At 46.7% G+C, this 22,785-nt stretch overlaps 1 protein-coding gene across 1 annotated transcript in view; it reads right to left on the bottom strand.

The window, feature by feature from the left end:
* Positions 1–20,369, bottom strand: part of HRH2 (histamine receptor H2) — a 62,101-nt gene extending 41,732 nt beyond the window's left edge. The window contains exon 1 of the mRNA XM_077137689.1: positions 20,282–20,369. The gene's annotated coding sequence lies outside the window, so the exon portion shown is untranslated. The remainder of the gene's footprint in view (positions 1–20,281) is intronic.
* Positions 20,370–22,785: the final 2,416 nt, after the last annotated feature.

Raw genomic sequence — 22,785 nt, 5'->3', positions numbered from 1 at the left:
TGAGCTTCTGTCTCTCTCCTTCACTTCTGTTGGGTCACGAGGGACCCAAAGCCAGAGCTGTGTTGGCTTCTGTCCTCAAGCACATCTTATTCTAAGCAGTGCAGCTCTCTGGGGCGGGAGGGAGGTCTGCGCACAGGCTGGAAGGTGAAAGGATACTAATGTTGTCTGGAATCTGGGGGCACTTCCTGTAACTGCTGCTGTGGGCACAGGTCAGGAACGGCCCCACCCACCCCCTGGACGGGTACCCCCAGTGAGTGGGAAGGGGACCTGGACCGGAAGCCAGGAAATAGACCGCTTCTATTTATTGAGTGCCTACTGTGTGCCAGCCTCCTTACCAACTCCGTGAGCCAGAGATTATTATTACAAAGATACTGTGTGTGAGTTACTGATTATATATGTATGTGAATTACTGATTATATATATATGTGAATTACTGATTATATACATAGGACGGAATGATCAAAAGTTAAGAATGTTTGTGCTTGTTTGGTGTCTTTTGATATTTAAAAAAATTTAAAAATTTAAAAAATTAAAAAATAATAATACTACTAATAAAAAAAGACATTGTGGACTCAGTCCCAGACAACCTCAATAAAGCAAGTGTGCTGGTTTGAAAGGATGTATGTACCCTAGAAAAGCCATGTTTTAATCCTAATCCCATTTTGTAAAGGCAGCCATTTTTTGTAATCCCTATTCAGTACTGTATGCTTGAAACTGTAATGAGATCATCTCCCTGGAGATGTGATGCAGTCAGTTAAGAGTGGTTGTTAAAATGGATTAGGTAGAGGCATGTCTCCACCCATTTGGGTGGGTCTTGATTAGTTTCTGAAGTCCTATAAAAGAGGAAACACTTTGGAGAATGAAGGATCTGAGAGAGACCAGAGCAGAACGACATAGCCACGTGAAGCAGAGTCCACCAGCCAGCGACCTTTGGAGATGAAAAAGGAAAATGCTTCCCGGGGAGCTTCATGAAACGGGAAGCCAAGAGAAGGAGCTAACACATGACGCCGTGATCGCCAAGTGCCCTTCCAGATGAGAGAGGAACCCTGAGTGTGTTCACCATGTGCCTTTCCAGATGAGAGAGAAACTCTGAACTTCATTGGCCTTCTTGAATCAAGATATCTTCCCCTGGATGCCTTAGATTGGACATTTCTATAGGCTTGTTTTAACTGGGACATTTCCTCGGCCTTAGAACTGTAAACTAGCAACTTATTAAATTCCCCTTTTTAAAAGCCATTCTGTTTCTGATATATTGCATTCTGGCAGCTAGCAAACTAGAACAGCAAGTCACAGGAATCCTTTGGTTTCCCAGTGCAGATAAAAGTTATGCTTACACCGTACTGTTGTTTATTAAGTGTGCAATAGCATCATGTCTACGGAAAACACACAGCCCTTAATTTAAAAATACCTTATGCTAACCATCATCTGAGCCTTCAGTGACCGTCGTCTTTTTGCTGGTGGAGAGTCTTGCCTCGATATTGATGGCTGCTGGCTGATCAGGGTTATGGGTGCTAAGTCTGGGGTGGCTGAAGCATTTGCTTTAAATAAGACAATAATGTCATTGTTTGCATCAATTATCTCTTCCTTTCACAAAAGATTTTTCTGTATTTTGCTGTTTGATAGTATTTTACCCACGATGGAATTTCTTTCAAAATCAGAGTACGCCTCTCAAACTCTGCACTGCTTTATCAATTAAGTTAATGCAATATTCTAAATCCTGTGTTGTCATTTCAACAATATTCACAGCATCTTCGTCAGGAGTAGACTGCAGCTCAAGAGACCACTTTCTTTGCTCAACCCTAAGAAGCAACTTCTCATCTGTTCAAGCTTTATCATGAGACTGCAGCAAATCAGTCACACTTCAGGCTCCACTTCTAATGCTGGTTCTCTTCCTATTTCTACCACATCTGCAATTACTTCTTCCAAGAAGTCTTGAACCCCTCCAAAATCTTCCATGAGGCTGGAATCAACTTCTCCTGAACTCTTGTTCATGTTGATATTTTGTCCTCCTCATGAATCATGAATGTTCTTAATGGCATCTAGAATGGGGAATCCTTTCCACAAGGTTTTCTATTGACTTTGCCCAGATCCACTAGAGGAATCACTGTTTATGGCAGCTATAGCCTTACAAAATGTAGATAATAAGGCTTGAAAGTTGAAATGAGTCCTTAATCCATGGGCTGCAGAATGGATACTGTGTTAGCAGGCATGAAAACATGAAACTTGTCGTACTTAAACCCTCCATTGGAACTCTTGGGTGACCAGGTTCATTGTCAATGAGCAGCAACATTTTGAAATAAATCTCTTTTTTCTGAGGAATAGGTCTCAACAAAGGGTTTAAAATATTTGGTAAACCATGTTGTAAAGAGATGTGTTGTCATCTAGACCTTGTTGTCCCATTTATAGAGCACAGGTAGAGTAGAGTTAGCAAAGTTCTTAAGTTCCCTAGGATTTTCGGAATAGTAGATAAACATTGGTTTCAACTTAAAGCCACTGGTTCCATTAGCCCTAACAGGAATGTCAGCCTGTCCTTTGAAGCTTTCAAGGCTGGCACTGACTTCTCCTCTTTAGCTAGGAAAGTCCGAGATGACATCTTTCAATAGAAGGCTGTCTCATCAATACTGAAAATATGTTGTTTAGTGTAGTTACCTTCATCAGTTATCTTGGCTAGATCTTCTGGTTAACTTTTGCAGCTTCTACATGAATGCCTGCTGCTACATTTTACCCTTCTGTGTTATAGAGAAGGCTTCTTTTCTTAAACCTCATGACCCAACCTCTGCTCGCTTCAAACTTTTCTTCTCACCTCTCTCAGCCTTCATGGAATTGAAGAGATTTAGGTTCTTGCTTGGGTTAGACTTTGGTTTAAGGGAATGTTGTGGCTAGTTTCATCTTCTATCCCGACCACTAAAACTTTCTCTGTACTAGCAATAAGACTATTCCACTGTCTTATCATCAGTGTGTTCACTAATGATAATGATGATGATGAAGTAGCACATTTACATTTCCTTCAATAACTTTTCCTTGCAATCACAACTTGGCCTGTTTGGTTCAAGAAGCCTAGGTTTTGGCCTATCTCAGCTTTCAAAGTGCCGTCCTCATTAAGCTTCATCAATTCTAGCTTTTGATTTAAAGTGAGAAACCTGCAGTTCTTCCGTTTGCTTGAGCATGAAAAGGCCATTGTTGAGTTACCAACTACCCTAATTTCAATATTATTATGTCTCTGGGAATAGGGAGGCCTGAGAAGAGGGAGAGATAATGGGGTGGAGCTCCTGAGGTGGAGATGTCAGAACACACATAATTTTTCAATTAAGTTCACCGTCTTTATTTTTTCTATTAAGTTCACTGTCTTATAAAGGCGTGGTTTGTGGCGCCCCCAAACAGTTACAATAGTGACACCAAAGATCACTGATCACAGATCACAGATCACCATAACAGATATAAAAAAAGTGAAAAAGTTTGAAATATTGTAAGAATTACTAAAATGAGGAACAGACATGAAGTGAACACATGCCCTTGGAAAAATGCCGTCCAAAAACTCATAAGACGCAGATTTGGGACAAACCTTGATTTTATAAAAAACGTATAATTTGCAAAGCACAATAAAGTGAAGTACAATAAAACAAGCTGTCTGCATTCTCCTTTGATAAATGAGGAAACTGGGGCTCAGAGAGGTTAAGTCACTTGTCTAAGGCAACACAACATTCCAGAGCCACGACTTCCCCAGAAGATATGAATCTAGTCCAGCTCAGTCACTGGCTACTTGGATGACTGGTTTTTGCTGAGCTATTTGGTCATCAGCAATGCCCCGTGTTCTTTGCCCCAGTCTCTGCCATCAGTTGATATGGGAATCTGAAGTCCTTGTGGACACAGATGAGGAAGTGTGGGACTGTGTGTGTGTGTGTGTGTGTGTATTTGATTCTCATTTCCACCAAGCTCCTTCCCCAGCTCTCAGCCATGGAGTTACTCAAGCCAAACACTACCTTCATCTTCAATTCTTGTCTTTCCTTCAGCCCCAACATCCAATCCATTAGCAAGCCCTGTGGACTAAACCTCTGAAATACGCGTATCTTGAATGCACCCACTCTCCTTTGCAGCTGCCACCTTCCTAGTCCAAGGTATCACCATCTCTTACCTGGATGTCGTGACAGCTCCACAGTGTCCTTGCTCCTACCACCCTTTCAATCCAGTAACATGGCTAGCCCGCTGCTATCTTGCTAATGCCGTTCTATTTTATACTTTTACCTTGGTTCACAAGGCCCTATGGCCTCTGGTCCCCCACACCTCTCTGTTCTCCTGCTTTACCTCCCTCTGCCTCTGTCAAAATGCTTCTCCACACTGACCTTGTTTCAGCATGGAAAATCCTTGGAAATGCCACGCTTGTTCCTCCTTGGAAAGCTGCATGCAATTTGCCCCTGGTCTGGACATTTACATTAATGCATAACTATCACTCCCGCAGAGAGCCCTTCCTTGACCTCCAAAAGTGGCTCCCTTCCCCTTCCATCATCTACTTCCATTTGGTCTCCCTTACAGCTTTTTTTTTTTCCTGGTATTTTTCTTGTTTCTCTCTCTGTTCTTCGTTTGTTTCTCTCCATCAGAAAGTGAGGTGCAGGAAGGCCACTGTCCACTTCGCCTTTTCCCTGACACACCCTTATGGGACTCATGAATGTTTACTGGATTAGCTAAATGACTGTTGAAAATAGTCATAATGACAATATAATAATCCCACTTATGGCATGCTCGGAAAGTGCCAGGCAACATTCTAAGTACTTTACCTATATTATCCCATTTAATCGCCTCAATAACCTTATCACATGGACACCGGTATTTAGCTCCACTTTGTAGATGAGGAAATTGAGGTTTCTAGGTGTTTTGTGAATTGGCCAAAGAGCTGGCAATTATGAGAAAGGCCTGAGGTTAATCTGGGACAGCTGGAAATTCTGCCCTGGTGTCTCTGGGGGGAGTTGAGACCCGGCTTGCAAATGTTTGCCAGGAGGCACAAGTCTGTACCAGTTAGGGGCAAAGCTGCCCAGGGCGGCAGGAACAGGGTGAAAAGGAACTAGGCTGGGAATTTGGACCTTGAATTTGAGTCCCTGGTATGACTATTATGACTTGCCATGTTATCTCCAGCAAGTTTCATACCCTCTTTGCACCTCTGTTTCTTTAGCAGTAAGATGAAGAGACGGCATAGATTATCTCCGAGGGTTTTTTCTAGCAACTATACATGTGGGGTGAGGTAGGGGAAGAATCATAAGTCCCTAAAATAATAAAAATCAGAGGGCTCTAGGTAGGAAAAAACCCACAGTGGTCACCAATATTCAAGAACACTTGTGGTACCTTCCCAGAAAGTCAGTCATCTGGCTTTTCCTTGCATACCTCCAGTGATGGGGAACTCACCATCTTACACATAATTTGCCAATCAGTCATGGCCATTTTAAGACCTTATAGGGCCCTACACAATCTTTCTTTTGGAGCCCATACCCCACTGCATAACAAATACATTGCAATAGATGTACATTCCACTATAACTATAATCTGTGAATAACTTGCTAATATGATGAGCTGGCATTGAATGGCTGCCATAACATTACATTTGTAGAGATTCGATGAAACGTTAATTACTTGAAATTGTATGGTTTTCTACTCTTTTTTTTTTTTTAATTTTAGATGTAATGTTCTTCTGCGTGTGCATCCATTTGCAGACACTTCTGAAGATCCCTGAAATGCTCTGAGGCTTTGTAGAATAAGTCTAAGTTGTCTTTTCCAGGCAGCTCTTGAGCGCTCCTCGTCCTCCTGAGTCATCATTGCTCTAGGCTAAATGGCCCTCGGCCCTCGAGCTGGCCTCATCACCACTATCCCCACTGCCGTCCTCACGGCCATCATCAAGGCTGCCACCACCATCACCGCTCTCCCTGCCGTCTGCATTGTCATGGCCACCACATTGACCGCCAACATCACCATCACCATCTGCAGCAGCAGCAGCAGCCACGTGACTTGAGCACTACAGCTGCCGCCCCCACACTGTGTCTTCCTTCCTGTGTGTTCTCCTTTCTCCCAATCCCCTTTCCACCACGAAGGTCTTGCCTTTCTACCAAGGTACAGCTGGCTCTCACAGGCGAACGTCCTGCCGCCTGCCAGGTCACCTTAAAGATAGCAGCAGTAAACAGGTAGCCCTCGCCAAGAACATTGACAAGCATGGGTTACCTTTTAATCCTCTCTGCCCTCCCCCACTTTCTAAGGCCCTTACCCAAGCCCATGCCTTCATTTCTAGTCTGGCCTGAGAACTCCGTGAAGCAGCCAAGGCAGTCACAATTACCTCATTTTGCAAATGTGGCACAGAGAGGCCAAGTGCCTAGGCAGAGGACACACAGCTGGCTGAAGGACGAGTTGGGAAGATCCCAGCCTTCCTGGCTTCCAATACCCTATAGCTTACCTTGTCCTGCTCGGCTTGTGTTTCTCAAACCTCATTTCATCATATACCACCTCCATTTTTTTCCAAATCCATGTAAAACCAGTTGTTTTCTTTTTTTACCAAATGTTTTTCTTTATAATGATTGAGTTTATTGCCAAAGAAATTGTATTACTACTACAGTAAATGGAATACCAGGATCACTTTCCCTCAGATGGGCCACTTAAAAATAAATGCAGTAAAAGCAAAAAATGGAATTAAAATCTATATAACTACTGCTGCCTGAAAAGCCCTGCCTAACCTTCTTTTTAGAAAAAAAAACTGTTCACTTTGAAATAATTGCAAATTATCAAGAAAGCTGCAAAAAAAAATTCAGAGCACTCCAACGCTCATCCAGTTTCCCAGATTCACTAAATAGCAGCATTTTGCCACATTTGTTATATCTATCTAATAATCTTTTAGATGTTAGAGAGTACGTTGCACACATCATCTCTAATACTTAACACTTCCATGTACATTTCCTGAGAACAAGGACACTCACGTATGTAACCTCCTTAAGTACAAGTTCAAGAAATTTAACACAGACATAAAGCATAAAGTCCATATTCCAATGTCCTTTTGGGCACTTTCTCATCCATTATTAGACCATTATTAGATCCAATCCCGGATCATGTATTGCATTTGATTGTCACTGTCTTCTTAGAGGCTCTTTTTTTTCTTTTAATTGTGTGAACATATATACAACATAAATTTCCTCTTTCAACCCCTCCCAAGCACACCAAGTGGCACTAACCTCATTGACAGTGTTGCATTGCCCTCACCGCCATCCATTACCAAAACTTTGCCTTCACCCCAAACAGAAACCCTGTTTGTTGTTAGAGAACGATACTGGCATGTGTTAGAGAGCTGTGAAAGCTGAGTTAATACCATGCCAATATATTCACTTTGACATATAGAGGAAGGTTTGAAGGAGGTCTGGAAAGGGAGACTTCCCTCTGCATGAAGTTTGCTGGTATCTGTCTCACTGACCACCCGGGTTCCTCTGTCCTCACATGAGGAAACACTCCTCACAGGAAGACAACACCATGCAGAGGATGAGAACCAGGCAGACCCGGGTTCGGGGGCTGGCTCAGTAGTTCCTTCCCTCTGTTGCTGTAAATGGGCATAGAACCATGTCATGGAGTGCTGGGACACTCAAGGGATAGTGCTAGAAGCATCATGGATCCTCAGTAAATGTCACTCTTCTCCTCACAGCCAGTCTCTGCTCTCCTCTTGGAAATTCTGGTCTCAAGTCCTGCCTTTGCTACAAGAGAAGGCACTCAAAGTGCCCAGAAACAATGAGAGCTCCAAGTGAACACACATCTTCATTTGGAACAGTCCGTGTGCTGGGCGCGTGGCTCATGGTAAGCCCTGGATGGTCTGCAAGGCTCCGATGGGGACCTGTTTGGGGTCGAGGGCAGAGGAATGGGGAGGAAGTGAGGGTGAGGCCAGGATATTCACAGAATTGGAACCCAGTCCTGGAAACAGGACGCCCCCATGCTCTCAAAGCAGCATGTACAGAGGGTTCTGCAAAGAAAACAAGGTGCGCTGTGGTTTCATGCCAAGTGAGCTTTTTTTCCAAAACTCTCCTGCTTAAACCCTGCCCCCTTCCCAACCCCTTCTCTGGTCCACAAGGACCCGCATGATCTGACCCCTGGCAATGTTTCTAGAATTAACCCCAAACATCTCTCATGCAGAGACTTCTGGTCACACCAGCCAGCCTTCTCCCCTTCCCCTTAAACATCACCCCACTCCTCACCAACCATCTCGAAAAAAAATCAGACCCTGATTATACATTCTTGTCACCCCTTGTTCTTCCTGCATGGTATTTTTATACTTGTAATTAAACACCATTAATGATGTTCCTTGTTTCTCTGTCTGCCCTTGCAGGGGTTGGGGTGGGGGATATGTTCCAGGGGGGCAGGCCGCACATCTGTTGGCTCACCCTTGCCCACAGATGAGGCTCTGCCAGTATCTGTTACAGGTTCAAGTCCAAACAGGGCTTGGCAAAACAAGTCACAGCCAGCCCACACAGCTGTCCCCCTGGAAGGGATTGCTGCCCTCACTGATGCGGCCAGCAGGGGCGTTAAACCTGCAATTTATTTTGAAGGCTCTTCAAAGGGTCCCCAGTGGGTTCAGAGGTTTTGGGGGTTTTGCTCCAGGCAGGTGACTGCATTTGAAGTCTGACTGTTGCAAAGTTCTCCTGCTCACTGCTGCTCACAGGGGAGTGCAGATATGTGTGTGTGTGTGTGTGTGTGTGTGTGTGTGTGTGTGTGGTAAGGGAGAAGCTGCTAGGTCTCTAAATCACATACTAATAGGGCTGAGGGCAGGAAATAACCCAGTGGTGCTGTTGTGACAGAATGTGCAGGAATCCCCTACCCAGCATCCCAGATAAATGGCCAGACTGCTTCTACTTGATCACCTCCAAAGACAGGGAGGTCATTCATTTTCCTGTGACCACAATAGGAAGCAAGGAATTTCATGGTAAGGAGGGACTTTCATGAGACCCACACTCATAAGATTATTGGAAACTATCTTGGTGCCTTGATTTTCTTATTTGGGAAATGGAGATCGTAAAAGCTTGCTCCTAAGATTGTCGGGAGGATTTAATGAGAAAGTGCTCAGGGAAGCAGTCAAGTCTAGCCTTTCCCTGACATCCCTAGGGCAAGGGAAGAGGTGGTCCAATGCATCACAACCAACTCTGTTAGCAATGTCCCCTCTGAACGAGGAAGCTCACGGGCCCCCTTGGCCCACACTTCTCCACTAAGGAGACCCCCAGTTCCACCAGCTGATTATTATTCATTTAGCAAGCATCTGCTGAAGCCTGTTCTGAGGCAGCCCTTGAGCTGGCTCAGTCCCCATCTGGTCTCTGGAGGTCACAGTTTAGTGCTCAGAGGGGACCCAGCAAGACCTTTTTGGCTGCAGTTCATGTAAAGCCCTGCTCTCCTTTCCCGACATGTGCGTGTGTGTAGGAGGCAATGGTGCTGTTATCAGTGAGGACACAAACTCCTGTGTGAAGACAAAATCAATGATATGCATCTCACCTGTTTTGCAAATGTATGCACAGCAAAGATGAAACAATGGCCACTGACGCTAAAGAATGCTATTTGTTTTCATGTTTATGAAAAATAAAAAGACCAGCATTTCAAAAAATTAGGACATTTCACGCCAAAATCCAGATTTTCAGCTTCTTTTGGAAAACAGCTCTGGCCCACGTTCCCACCTGCCCCCTTTGGGGGGCTGCCTCTCTGGACAGACACAGGTCCATGGGGGAAGCTTCCCTCACTGCGAGGAACAGGAGAAGATGCTGAGAGTCTATGTGAGGGGGGGTGGAGGGTAGAGGGGAATGCCTATGGGGGTGGCCTGCTAGGAGAGGAGGCAGGGCAGGGAAGGGAGAGGCAAATGGGGAGCTGAAGGAAGGCAGGCAACTGGCCTGGCCAGGCACTGAGCCGAGCGCTGGTGCATTACATAGAGTATGAGCATTTATTGAGCTCCTACTGAGTGCTGGAGCTGTACACATATTTGCTCATTGACTCCTCAAAACAATCACGTCATGCAGGGGCTGTTTTATCTCCATTCTATGGCTGAGAAATCGGAGGCAGAGACCCCAAGCCTTTGTTGGGGCTGCAGAGAGAAGCAACAATACCAGAAGGTAAGCCAGATAGGTGGCCCTAGAAACACCTTGCTCTTAATGCCCTCAAGCCCCTCAAAAGCCTGTGTGGTAGGGATGATAAGGTCCATTTTATAGGAAGGGAAATGGGGCTCAAAGCAGTCTCCTGGCCAACAGTGCCCAGCTGGAAGCAGCTGAGTTGGGACTAGAACCCATCACCTTGGGTCTAGTCTAGGGTCCTAAAGCCTCAGATGAAGGGTCCACCAGGGGGAAAAATTGAGGTGTGTCTTCTGAGGACTGACAAGGTTAAAAGCCGTGGTCCTCAAAATAGAGAGAAGGTTCAGGCATTCAGAGAAGCTTAGTGAGGAGGCAGCAAGGTCATAAACAGAGCTGTCAAAATTTGGGGAGCAGGGATAGGAAGTGGGGATTTCCCCAGAGCTTACTGGATATCGAGGCTGGTGCTCACCAAGTGGGGAATCATGGTGGGAAGGCAGGACAGTGTTCAGGCCCAGGGGTTCCCCGACTTTTCCGGGGGGGGGGGCGCTTTGTTAAAATGGTTTATTCTGGAATTTGTCAAACACACACAGCAGTAGAGAGAAGAGCATAAGGGGGCCATGTTCCGGCCTCAACAACCATCACCTTCTGCCAACCACCTTTCACCCATCTCCTTTCCCCACACTGGGGGACTTGGCTCATAAACCTAATGCTCTTTTGCTTCTCTCTGAGGCCCCAGCAAGGGTATAACTGTAGGTTTAATTGTATTCATTCCCGTACTCTAATATTGCAAATGACCTTTACATGTTCAAAAATAGAACGGTTGGTTAATTATGTCATGATGGAATTCACAGACTCATTGCTATCACATTTTTTTTAAATGACGAAATATCAAGTAGGCTTATACTGAAGTTTTAAAAAAAGGATTGAAATTGCATAGAGAGAATGATTATAACTGTGAGCTCCTACCTTATGAACCTACACAGGGGGAATAATTCTAAACCTTATGTCTAGAAGGTACACCTGGATGGAAATGGTGGTTTCTATTTGGAAGGTGATATACAGAGTAGTCAGTTTCTTCTTTCCACATTTCTCTATTCAAAATGTTCTACATTGAAACTTAATTCTACAGTGAATAAAATATAACATACAAGGTACAGAATTGTATGTATAATATCCTCCCCTTTGTGTCGAATATAAGAAAATATATATTCTTTACGTATCTACACATGCGGACCTATATATATGCATTTTTTGTTGCATTTGCAAAAATAAAATCTGGAGGGCTATGCAGCAAGCTAAGAAAACTGGTTCCCAAAGAGAGGCAAGAGGAGGGACTGGAAAGCCTGATTTGAAGTGAAATTTCCTGGCTTTCCAATGAAATCTCCTGGACGTTACTGCTTAATAAATACAGACTTTCTGTTTAGGGCGATGGAAAGTTTTGGCAGTGGATGATGATGATGGTAGCAAAATAGTGTCATGTGATTAATGCCACTGAATTGTGTATTTGAGAGTAGCTAAAATGGGAAATTTTATGTTGCTTATATGCTACCATAATAAAACTTTTCAAAAAGAAAAAAAGATTAAAAAAACAAAAGCAAAAGAAATGTCCGAACTTTTCAATGAAATCTTCTTCTCATTTTAAAATGGCTTGCTTTTTCAAACACTTTATGGGTCCTACAGATGTCCCTGCCAGCTGGCAGTGGATGATCTTGGCATGTCCTTGGCGTCCCCAAAGAATCAGGTTGGCGTCCTGGTCTTACCTCTTCCTTTGCTGACTCCTCACCCTTTCCTTTCATAATCCCCTGGAGAATTCGGCCCCAGATTGGCATCACACTCATCGGCCAACTGCTTGGAGAAGCCTACCTTCCTCCTGTTTGAAAATCAGGCTGAGATTCATCATTTCTGGGCCCACAGGCATGGTCTGGGGCTGAGGAGAGAGCCATCTGATCCTGGCCATGGGCTTCCACGTGGGGAGTGAGCGCTCTGGGTCTGGAAGTGACTGTGGCATGGGAGGCAGGGACTCTTGCTCTGGGATCTCATGGGGGTCCTCGAAGCCAAACATCTCTGCCTCGCCCACCATCTCCAGCCTCAGTTTCCCCATCCCTCCTCCCATCGCATCCTCTGGGATCCAGCCACCCAGAGTTTCACCCTTTTTGAACTCTCCATATTCTCACATTTCTGTGCCTTTGCAACTACTGTTCCCTTGGACTGGACCTCCCCCTTTCTCCTGCCTCTGGCCCTTCTCTCCCCTCCTCAGCTACCCAGAAAATGCCACATTCAAATGCCAGCTCCTTGCTTCTCCATGCAGGGACCCCAGGAGACTGACATTAGTTGTTCCCTAGTCATTTATTACTTAGACTCCTCTCTCTCTCCTCCAATGCATACCCCTTTCAGGTGACTTTACCTCCCTAACAGCTTTTAAATCTGTTCCCTTCTCACTAGCCAGACTGCCCAGCCTTCATCACTGCTTACTGGACAAGAGCAGCGGCTTTCTGATAAGGTTGCCTGTCTCCAGCTCTCTCCTCAGCCCCACCTGCCTCCTTGCTGTCTGGAGAAAGACGGTTTTCAAAAACGTGAATCTGATTGTCTTTACCCTCAGCCTAAAATCCTTTTGTGGTTGCTGCCTCCAACAGGTCAAAAACAGTCAAACTCCTCAGTCCGGACCGGAGAGTTTTCTGAGGTATGGAGCCTGCCCATTCCTCTGTTACTTCTTACCTCTGCCCCTGGTGTCTGGGGCAAAACCAAATAGCTCCGCATGTCCTGAGCATACCCGGAGGTTTTGCAGCTCGGGCCTTTGCACATGTTCTTTCTCCATCTGGAAGACCCAGACACTTTGTCCATCTGCTGCACTCCCACGCACCTCCAAACCCAGCTCTACAAATCCTTCCCTGATTCCCCAGAGCAGTGGGTGATATTCGAATCTCTGTGGTTCGCACTCGGCTAAGGGCTGCCTTTTCCACGGTGGCATCATTTACACCCCAAATCCTTGGCTGGGGTCATATTTTTCTACCTCTGTATCTTCAATGCACTGCTGAGAACCAGGCACCAGGAGGATCCTGGGACGTGTTTGTTGAATGACTGAATGAGTGAATGAAAGGTTCCGTGGTTAGAGGTTTACTCTTCCATGAAATGTGGGCGACTGCGGAGCTGTAAGTAACCAAAATGTGAGAGTCCTCATTGGGCCTGGATGCGTTTAAGATCCTCTAGGCTGTTCCTGGAGGCTGGCACCAAGTCAGAGCTGCTGCACGCTTCCGAAGACTGTCTTCTGGGGCCAGCAACAATCAGCCATGCTACTTGCTCCGATCTGTGACTAACTTGACTCCTGCTGCCCTTTTCTCTCCATGACAGCGCCTGCTGGGCCTGCCTTCCTGGCAGCTCTTGTGACACAGGGACTCAAAGAAGGGCAGAACCGGAAAGACCCTCTGGGATCAGCCAGTCATATACATTCTGGTTTGTTTGTCTGTTTAATGGGAAAGTATCAACCTCTTCTTTTATTATCATTACTGTACACATTTGATGTCAAGGAAATTAGGGAATTTTGCAGACTCAGAATGTTTGCAACTGCATGAAATTTCCATTTTTATCGTGAAGCTTTATATAGCACTAGTTCAAAAGCATTTCTCTACAACTACTCTAGCACTGTTCCTTTGTAGTGGTTTTAGTTACCCCCTAACATGTAGCTTTACCAAAGAGATTGAATAGAAACAAATAAATTTCAAAAGATTGCCTTTTAGATGATAAGAAATAAAGTCATCAGTTGATGATCAACACTGTTAATCTCCAACAGGACATTTTGTGGAAATGTTTCTTGTTATAAGTTAGAACCTCAAAGAAAAGGGGTAGTACAAGAATACAATAAAAGAAGCTACTGCAGCTTAAGGAACATGAAATATCTTCTGCACATGAAATAGGTCTCCAGTATTTCCAACCAGTTGGGTTTTCAGAAATAAAAGCCCAAGGAATTATATATATATATACCATCTTGGCTCTGGAAAGTTTAATACCCATCTGTTTTGGTTTGCTAAAGGTGTTAGAATGCAATACACTAGAAATGGAATGGTCTTTAAAAACGAGATTTAATAGTTACAAGTTCAAAGATCTAAGGCTATAAAAATGTCCAAACTATAGCATCCAGAGAAAGATATCTTGGGTCAAGAAAGGAAGATGGGTCCAGAATACCTCTGTCAGCTGGGAAGGCATGTGGCTGGCTTCTCATTTCTTAAGGTTTCCCCAGGGGCATTTTCTTTTATCTCCAAGGGTCTCTGGCTGTGTAGGTTCTGAAGCTTTTACCAAAATGGTTCCCTCTTAAAGAACTCCAGTAAGCAACCCCACCTTGAATGGGTAGAGACACATTTTCATGGAAACCACCTAATCAAAAGGTCCTACCCATAACTGGATGGGCACATCTCCATGGAAATAACTTAATTAAAGAGATTCCACCCAGCAACATTGAATGAGGATTAAAGAACATGGCTTGTCAGTCTCAAACCAGCACAGCATTCAAGTTCAAAGCTGGAAGAACACACAAACTGGTACAGTAATTGGCCAGAGCAGACTGTAAAAGCACCGTTTTCTTATTACTTGTCACCCTGACTTTCTAAATGGTATATGGTATTAACAGAATTTAATTATCCTGCGTGTTTTAAAAATTAGGATCTGTGTTGCTCCATTTCTTCCTGCTTCTTATTTTGATGTGTCATCCCAGCTCCCCATGGCATTATTTTAGGAACGACATCAATGATTATACATTCTACTCCCAACTCTTCAGTCATCAATTCATTTGTCGACGCGTCACCTCTGAGCAGCTTCTTGGAGACCGGACACACCAGGAACCCCAGCATCGCCGAGGATACCTCCCTCACGCTTCGCTTCCCCTCCCCTAGGTGCAGCGGCCCCATCGCGCGCAGCCACTTACAGGAGACCACAGAGTTCAGCGCGTGTGTCCCTGCAGCGTGGAGGCAAGCCTGCCGCCTTCTACCAGCCAGGGTCCCCTTCTGGTTTTTGGATGGGGCAGCTGAGGCTCAGAGAAGGGCAGTGGCTTGTCCAGGGTCACACAGTGACTGAAAGGCATGGTCATGCCTGGCGGCCAGTTCTTCAATCAAGACCTAACATAGTAATGATGCTCAAAGGAAACCTTGAGATAAGTTAGTGAGGGCCTGGGGGCCAGGGGCAGGATAGGGAAAGCTTCTCTGACGCTAACCCCAGGGCTGCTACGCAAATGCCATCCAGGCAGAGGAACCAGCAAACCCAAAGGATGTGAGAGTGGGAGGAGGCAGCTGCTTCTGAGGCCAGTGTGGTTACAGCAGAGCAAGAGGAAGGAGAGTGAAACAGAGGCAGCCGTAGACAGGACCCCGTCACCTTGGGGCTGGCGGACTTGGTAGGGTGTTTGCATTTCAGTCTAAATAAGAAAATGGCACAACTAAGTTTAAAAGAGGCTCCTGATTGGATAGACATTTCTCCAAAGAAAATATACAAATGGCCAAGAAGCACATGAGAAGATACTCAACACCAGTAGCCTCTAGGGAAACGGGAATTAAAACAGAGATATCATTTCACACCCACTAAGAGGGCTATATCTCAAAAGACAGAAAAGAACAAACACTGGAGAAGATGTGGACAAATCAGAATCCTCCGGCATGACTGGTGAGAATGTAAAATGGTGCAGCCACTATGGAAAACAGTCCAGCGTTCCCCAGAAGATTAAACATAGAGTTATCATACAACCCAACAATTTCACACCTAGGTATATTATCCAAGAGAAACAAACCCATATTTCTACCCAAAAACTTGTACACAAACGTTCACAGCACATTATTCATAACCCAAATGTCCATCAACTGATGAATGGATAAATTAAATGTGTTAGATCCATATAATGGAATATTACTCAGCAAGCAAAAGGAATGAAGTTCTGATAAATGCTGCAACTTGGATGACCTTGAAAACATTATGCTAAGAGGAAGAAGCCAGACAGAAACAAAAGCCTACATTTTGTGTGATTCCATTTATCTGTAATGTCCAGCAGAGGAATAGGTAAATCCACTGAGACAGAAAGTAGATTAGTGACTGCCTGGAGCTGGAGGGAAGGGTAGCTGAGAGGAAATGGGGAGTGAGAGCTAATGGGTGCAAGGTTTCTCTTTCAAGGTGATGCAAATGTTATGAAATTAGAGAGTGGTGATGATTGCATAATTCTGAATATACTAAAAACCCCTGACTTGTAAGCTTTAAATGGGTGATTATATGGGATGCGTATTATAATCTCCCAAGGCCATTAAAGTAAAACCTTTTTTAAAAGGCCACACACGTTGCTGTGCGGGGATGCAAGGAGGACAAGAAGCCAACATGGCAATCATGACTCAAAGTGCCCAGCACAGAGTACACACTCAGCAAATTCTTGGGGATGCCCTTGTGTCTTGCGCCTGGTGATTTCTGCTCACAAACACCCCGGTCTTCTTTCTAACCTAGGGTTTCTCCACCATGGTGCCATCGACATTTTGGGCGGGATAATTAGCTGTAGGTGAGTGTCCTCTGCATTGTAGGAGGTTTAGCAGCATTCCTTGTGTCTATTCACTACGTGCCAGCCCTCTCTCACCTCCTCCCACCCCAGCTGCGACAACCAAAAACATCTCCCATCGCGGCCAGATGTCCCCTGGGGAGGGAGACAAAATTACTCCCAGTTCAGAACCCCTATGCTGACATCTCTTGCTTACCCAGTGAATTCCTACTTACTCTTTTCAATCCATGGCAAATGTCCTCTCTTCTGGGTGGCCTTTACTTTGCATCCTCTGAGGTCTCTCCATTTCTTGGACACCCCTCTCCCCATCAAAGCCCTGAGGACACCGTCTGCACACCACTCTTTCCCACCCCACGGCCTGTGAGCTTTCTGTCGTGGCAGCACCGCTGGGTCCCTGGTTCCCAGCACAAAGCCTAGCACACTTGAGCTATTTTTTCACCTGTAACATGCAGCAGCGCATGGCTTCTCGTGGGGTTTCTGTAACAGATGCTTAAATGTTGGCTGATTCCAGTTGTTGACGCTTCCTGACTCTGGCTAGGAGTGGAGGCTCTGGGCGGATTGATTTAAATGCCATCCATTCATCCATTCATTCTCTTGGCTTTCAATGGCTTCGGTTTGAATGCCCTGTGATCTTGGGCAGGTGACTCTCAGATTTCTTTCCGTACAATGGGAGTATTAATATTGCCTACCTCCGCACATGGTAAGAACGCAACAAATGTCAGCTATTATTGGCATGAACAATTTCACATTCTTTCTTTCCCCTAAGTGGCCTGTCAGGCCTCAATACAGAGGTGGCCCTGTTATGCACAGGGGTACATGGCCAGCCCTACCCTAGATCATGGGGAACATGGGGGGGGGGAGGGGTGGTTACACTGTCTCTAGGTCTATGTCTTCAAGGAGCCCTTGCGGATGAACAGACGTGTAAGCTGTTGGGCTTCCCAGAAGATCTAGTTTCAATGAATTCTGAAGAATGAGGAGGAAGGAGGTTGTTGAGCAAAGGAAGACATTGCAGGCAAGAGAAACAGCACATGCAGAGGTTGAATGGAGGGAAAGCACATGATTGATTCCGCCAGCTGGGTGCAGATGGCTATAGCTGGACCGGCAGAGGGTGGGGTGGTTAGCTGGAGGTGATGCAACTAAGCAGGGACCTGTCTATGAAGAACCATGAATGCTTGGTCTAAGGACTTTGGAGTTCATCCAATAGGCGATGGAGAGTCACCGAATATTTTTGAGGAGGGGAGCAATATTCTCAGATCTGTATTATCAAATTGACAGTGGGAAGAAGGATGTATTAGATTTGGAGGGGGAAAAGACAGGATACAAGAAGATGGTAAAGACACTGCTGGGCCCTTTCCAGGAAAAGTCAATCTCCACCGTGGGCCTGGAGGCCCCTAGAGATCAGTCACCAATTTTACAGAACCATATTGGGCCTTCTTTCAATTAGCCATGCCCTCCCTGTTCTCAGCAAGTCCACAGCACTAGAAGCCAGGCAGTCCTACAGCCGCTACTCGAGTCTATGCTCATTGAATAAAATTTGGAAGGCTCAGAAAATATTAAGAGTCAGAGAACAAATACCCCTAATACCCAATTTTGCTATGTATGTTTTACCACATATATACACATATAGATATATAATTTTAGCATAAACCTGTCCCCACTTATTAAAAACTCCTCATTTCAATAGCCACATAGCTGTGTCATGACTTACTTAATTTATTCCCTATTGTTGGACATTTAGGTTCTCTGTGATTGTCGCATTTGTTCAAATCCTCATTATTTCATCTGGGTGAACGCCTTGTTATCGTTAACCATTTTTTGGCGAAGGAACTTCTCTAGCCTGCTGGGACAACCATTTCCCACCATTAGGGATTTCCTCCCAGAGGTTTAGTTAAATTCTTGGAATTTAATCTTGTTTCCCTTTCTTTGGGCTGTTGAAGGAGATGGACCACAGCTGGCCTTGGCCTTGTTTTCCCTCAGATATACTGGCTGGGATGGTCAGTTCAGTTAGTCATCAGCTGACAGTGGAGAATGGAAAGCGCCCAGGAATCCACGAGAATTCTAAGTCAATGTTAATGGGTTAAGGTTAACCAGGTCAAGGTGGGGGAGGGAAAAAGAAGTTGGTGGGCTGGGAGTGAGTCAGCCCAATACCTGCTTCTTATGTGGTGGCAGCTAACACCTTCCTTCCTTCCAGAGCTCTAGATAAATCACTTGGCAAAGAATCCCTAAACCCACTGCCAACCTTCAGACTCACTTTCTGCAGTGATTAGGGAGCAGCTCTTCCTAGCAGAGATAGAACAAAAACCCAGCGCTGAGTGGGCACCTGCCGGGTCCCCGCCGCTGTGCCAAGTCAAACTGTGAGGACAGCATGACAGCCTTGGAAACCTCCTGGAGGCAGGCAGGCATGGGCTCCATCCCAGCTCAGGCACTTCCTATGGGTGTGACCCCGTGGAACTCACTTTAGCTCAGTGAGCCTTGGTTTCCTCATCTGTAAACTGGGGTTTGATGGCACCAGCTTTCCAGCGTGGCAGAGAGCCAACACCGGCCTGCCCATGGAAGGCACTTGAGAAGCATTATTTTCTCATTATCTTCAATTCCCCTTATATCTCAGGGTCAGAAACATCAATAAATATATTCAATCCAATTGTCTTTAGTCATATCCAGTGACAGGAAGGTCGTTATTTCCAATTTAGGAATTCTTAAGTTCGTATTGCAAAATAAGGAAATTGCGACTCACAGAGATTAAGCCAGGAGACTTTACAGAACATGAGCCCATCTGAGAGATGTCACATCTTAGAGAATCATTAGCTGCAGGATGTATCTGGGGTGAAGGGTGGGGCTCCTGGTCCCCCACGTCCCCAAATCCTCTGAGACCTGTTTCATGTCCAGCTAGGGCCACCACTCAGTTCCACCCACTGACCATCTCCCCCAAAGAAGACCAAGAGGACCTCTGGTGCACACAAATGAGCTCTAAAAGGAAACAATTAGCAGGAGGGCTCTTGGGCCACCAGAGTTAGCCTATGGTGGCTGCCTCGGGGGCACCACGAGGCAGGCACTGTCCTGCCCCACCTCTGTAGGTTCACAATCACCTCAGAAGGGGGGCTTTGGAATATCCCTTTTCAGGAAGGAGGAAACTGAGGCTCACATGCTCAAGGTCACAGCATTGCTTAAGTGGCCAAACCGATTCAGAGCCCAGCCAGGGTGCCTGCTGCAAACGCTCTCAGGGAAAACTCCCGCCGCGCTCCCCCGGGAGACCCCCAGGCTCTGCAGCTTTCCTGAAGCAGAGAAAGTCGCTCCGTGGCCCCCGATGGTCACATCCCCCAGAGAAAATGCCATCGTTCAGACCTGGGGCCAAAGAGGGACTTTTTCGAGGCAAGTGGACTTTCAAAATCCACCCCGGAGCGGGCAGAACGAAGATAAACCCGGCTCGGGGCCCCAGCACTGCAGCGGACCAGGGCTGCAGCCCATCTTCGCGACGCCCTCTTGGGGCGGGCACGACCCCAAGCAGGTCACAGACGAGAAAACCGACGCTCGGGGACCGACGGACTCGCCCAAGGTCAGGCGCAGCCGGAGAGCGGCGTACCCGGGGCTCGAACTCTGGGTTGGAACCACGGTGGCCACCAGGGATCCGGGAGCAGCCGTCCCGGGCACCCCCGCCGGCTCCCGCCCGGACCCCACCCCGAGCCGAGGAGCCGTGGGGAGGCGGCCGTCGCGTTACCTGGTGGCGCTGCCGCCGGGTGTGGCTCCATGCCTGCTTCGCCTCGGCTCCCGCGCCCGCGCCGGCTCGGCTCCCGGCAGGGATGCAGCGAGCGGCGCGCACAGCCGGGCCCCGCGCCTCGCGCCCACTTCCTCGTCTCCGCCCCAACTCGCTCCCACCCCCTTCCTCCTTTCGCTCGCAACCCCTCCTTCCTTTCCCTTTCTTTCCACTCCAAATCTCTCTCTCTCTCTCTTCCTCACTCCTGTGCGCCGCGCGCGCACACCGCACGTTTTTCTCTCCCTTTGCTCTTCTCCATTTCCCTCTCCCACGTTCTCACCTCGCCTTCTCTTCCTTTCTCCTAGACCTTCCGTCCTCCTTCCTCTGACACTAACCCCCGTCCCTTTGTCTCTGCCATACCTTTGAACTGAGGGGGGAGTCCCAGCTGTGGCCCCGCCCTGACCCTTGCCTGGAGAGTGGGGGTGGGGTGGGGTGGGAAAGTGGGGACAGTAGGGGATCTAGAGCCGCGGAGTCAGCTGGAATTCTTCACCTTGGGCACCCAGAAACTAGCACCCTGAATCAGGGTTTACAAAAAAAATAGCTGGGGGTGGGGTGGGGTGGGGGTGGGAGGGGCGTGGGGAGTGGCAGAGAGAGAACTAGTTTGGAGGAAAACGCCTTGATAATTCTGAGATCTGAAATCCAGAAACACAGAGATGTCAGAGGCTAAAGGGTCCATTTAAATCAATTAGTCCAGGGAAAGAATAGTTAAGGGACAAATAAATAAAGAAATCAGTGGAATTGCAGAAAACTCCCCAGTGAATCTGTTCTGGTTGAAGGAGGGAGGGGCTGGAGAGAGAGAGAAGTAGAGAGGAGGGCCCTGGGAAAGGGGGTTTTTCTCCCAAAAAGGTTTTTAGGTGAGGAACGTAATGCCCATCTTCCAGGTGAGAAAATTGAGGCTCAGATGGGGAAACTCACCTTCTAAATATCAGGGGCGTCGTGCTAACACCGGCCTCAGTGCCTTGGGTGGGAGGGAGCCTGGGGCAGCCAGCCCAGTGGAGAGGAGGCAGTCCTGGGCTTCTCCTGCTTATTCCGGGAACCTAACACCTGGAGAGAGTTTTTGCCAGAAGCTTGTCTAAAAAGAGCATAGGGGAGTGGGTGTAGCTGGGAATGAATATCAGACATGCGCTAGTGATGGTTGTTATACCACCCTAAGCCAGTTCAGGAAGCCTGTTCTATCACTGTGTGCCCAGCCAATGCTGGCTGCTGGGTGCAAAGTCCCTAAGTCCACAGCTTCTGTGGGATGCTATTGTAGCATCCCACATCCAAGCCCCCATCATCTCAGAATGACAGGGAGAGCCTCCAATTCTGCTCTTCTAGCCTCTACCTGCTCAGCAGCAAACCATGAAGCAGTTCAGGTAATCACTAAAAAGTGTAAATCATGTCATTCTATCCCCCCCCCTTTAAAAATCCTCCCATGGCTTTCTGTTGCAAATTAGAAAAAAATCCAAACAGTTTAACACTGCTGGGAGGCCCTGACATAATCTGATCACTGCTTGCCTCTCTAATCTCCTATCTCACCGCTTTCCATCTCTCTCAGAGTGCCCTAGCCACAGCAGTTTCCTCTCTGTTTCCGGAATGGGTCAAGCTGTAGTATGGGCCTTGGGAAAGCTCTGCCTTCACATCTTGCCACAGCCGGTTCTTCCTCATTCAGGTCCCAGCTCCCTGACCATCTTATCTAAAGCCATCACCTCTTTCCCACAGGGTGTTTCACACCCTCCCTTTTTATGGTAATCAAAATGCTTACTGCCACTTGAAATTAGTGTTCATTTGTTTTAATGCTTTATGGTCAGTTTTGACTTGTCCTGCAAAGGAGAGGGGCCTTGGTCTGTCTCCTTGGGGCCTGAAACAGCAGCTGACCTGCAGTAGGTGCTCAGTACATGTTCAAATGAGTGAATGAATGCACACTATCAGGGAGCAGTTTAGCAAAAGGAGTTGTCTCCAGAGAGGAGAGTTAAGTTGCTTAAGAGCCAGTTTTTAATAGGAAAGCAAAATTTCACAAGGTGGAGTAGAGGGGATGGGCCTTCCAGGAAGAGGAAAGAGTGTGGAGTAAAGTCAAGAAGCACGAAGGAGGCTGGGGCATTCAGGAAATGCCCAACATTAGCAGGGCTGTACCTTACAGTGTGGGGGGCAGACAGCGTTTGGAGATGAGGCTGGAGAGGCCAGCAGGAGGCAGGTCATGGAGGGCTCTGAGGACACAGAGGGGAGTTTGGACTGGATCTTGTGAGCAGTGGGGCCCAGGCCAGGCTTTTAAGCTGGGAGCGGGGCGGGATGGGGGTGGGGGGGGGAGGATTGGCTGAAGAAGCTGGGACGTGAGTCCTGGAAAAAGGAAAGTTCCGATGGCCTTTTCCTCTCTGTACTGCTTTCTGGGCAGAGGGAGCGGATGAGAGAGCAGCGCTTGGACCAGAAGTAGAAAAAGAATGAGATCAATTTAACTTGGTAAATGATGTCTTTTTTGGAGGCACCCAAGA

The sequence above is a fragment of the Tamandua tetradactyla genome, chromosome 20 (genome assembly GCF_023851605.1).
Source record: "Tamandua tetradactyla isolate mTamTet1 chromosome 20, mTamTet1.pri, whole genome shotgun sequence".
NCBI classification, from domain to species: Eukaryota; Metazoa; Chordata; class Mammalia; order Pilosa; family Myrmecophagidae; genus Tamandua; species Tamandua tetradactyla.
Note: the sequence above shows the minus strand (reverse complement) of the source record. Positions and strands in the feature narration are given on the sequence as shown.